The sequence below is a fragment of the Quercus robur genome, chromosome 1 (assembly GCF_932294415.1).
Source record: "Quercus robur chromosome 1, dhQueRobu3.1, whole genome shotgun sequence".
NCBI lineage: Eukaryota > Viridiplantae > Streptophyta > Magnoliopsida > Fagales > Fagaceae > Quercus > Quercus robur.
Window position 1 is genome coordinate 42,802,930 of NC_065534.1, and position 1,831 is coordinate 42,804,760.

The 1,831-nt window shown below is 41.9% G+C and overlaps 1 long non-coding RNA gene across 1 annotated transcript; it reads left to right on the forward strand.

Moving 5' to 3' along the window:
* Positions 1–1,500, forward strand: LOC126714220 (uncharacterized). The gene is made up of 3 exons (XR_007651568.1): positions 1–95; positions 420–662; positions 1,230–1,500. It is a non-coding gene; the product is annotated as an uncharacterized LOC126714220 (long non-coding RNA).
* The last annotated feature ends 331 nt before the right edge of the window (positions 1,501–1,831 follow it).

The window sequence follows — 1,831 nt, forward strand, 5'->3', positions numbered from 1 at the left end:
CATGCAGGACTTAGGTTCTGTTTAAAACTATGAATAGTCGCCATAAGTAATAATTTCCCCTAAGTCTGTGGTCCGAGGATCCATGCAGGACTTAGGTTCTGTTTAAAACTTGTATAAATTGTCACAAGTAATAATTTCCCCTAAGTCTGTGGTCCGAGAAGCCATGCAGGACTTGGGTTCTGTTTAAAACTATGAATAGTCGCCATAAGTAATAATTTCCCCTAAGTCTGTGGTCCGAGGATCCATGCAGGACTTAGGTTCTGTTTAAAACTTGTATAAATTGTCATAAGTAATAATTTCCCCTAAGTCTGTGGTCCGAGGAGTCATGCAGAACTTAGGTTCTGTTTAAAACTATGAATAGTTGCCATAAGTAATAATTTCCCCTAAGTCTGTGGTCCGAGGATCCATGCAGGACTTAGGTTCTGTTTAAAACTTGTATAAATTGTCATGAGTAATAATTTCCCCTAAGTCTGTGGTCCGAGGAGCCATGCAGGACTTAGGTTCTGTTTAAAACTATGAATAGTTGCCATAAGTAATAATTTCCCCTAAGTCTGTGGTCCGAGGATCCATGCAGGACTTAGGTTCTGTTTAAAACTTGTATAAATTGTCATGAGTAATAATTTCCCCTAAGTCTGTGGTCCGAGGAGCCATGCAGGACTTAGGTTCTGTTTAAAACTATGAATAGTTGCCATAAGTAATAATTTCCCCTAAGTCTGTGGTCCGAGGATCCATGCAGGACTTAGGTTCTGTTTAAAACTTGTATAAATTGTCATGAGTAATAATTTCCCCTAAGTTTGTGGTCCGAGGAGCCATGCAGGACTTAGGTTCTGTTTAAAACTTGTATAAATTGTCATGAGTAATAATTTCCCCTAAGTTTGTGGTCCGAGGAGCCATGCAGGACTTAGGTTCTGTTTAAAACTTGTATAAATTGTCATGAGTAATAATTTCCCCTAAGTCTATGGTCCGAGGAGCCATGCAGGACTTAGGTTCTGTTTAAAACTATGAATAGTGGCCATAAGTAATAATTTCCCCTAAGTCTGTGGTCCGAGGATCCATGCAGGACTAGGTTCTGTTTAAAACTATGAATAAATTGCCATGAGTAATAATTTCCCCTAAGTCTGTGGTCCGAGGAGCCATGTAGGACTTAGGTTCTGTTTAAAACTATGGATAGTCGCCATAAGTAATAATTTCCCCTAAGTCTGTGGTCCGAGGATCCATGCAGGACTTAGGTTCTGTTTAAAACTATGAATAGTTGTAGATAGATCAGGAGGCAGAGGATAATCACGAAACAAAACATGGGCGAAGCCATTTTCATTAATAACAATATCTTCTGAGGTTATTTACATTCCATGGTCGAGGTACGGTTTTTTCATCCAAATCTTCTAGGTAGTAAGCGCCTATCCCGGCCACGGATGTGACACGGTATGGTCCTTCCCAATTGGGCCCCAACTTGCCCCAAGAGGGGTTTTTTGCGCTGCCGAGAATCTTCCTCATCACGAGATCACCTGGACCTAGAGGTCACAGCTTAACATTGGCATCATACCCTTGTCTCAGCTTCTAGTGATAATAAGCCATATGAATCGTGGCTTTTTCCCTTCTTTCCTCGGCTAGGTCTAGACTTCTTCCTAATAACTCGTCGTTACCGTTTGGGGTAAACGAGTTAGACCTTAGTTTGAGGAAGTTGTTCTCGATTGGGAGCACAGCCTCAGCCCCATAAGTCATCGAAAAGGGGGTCTCACTGGTTGAACGTTGCGGCGTTGTCCGATAGGTCCATAAGACGTGCGGGAGCTCTTCTACCCATCTCCCCTTTGCCTCATCCAGTCTTTTCTTC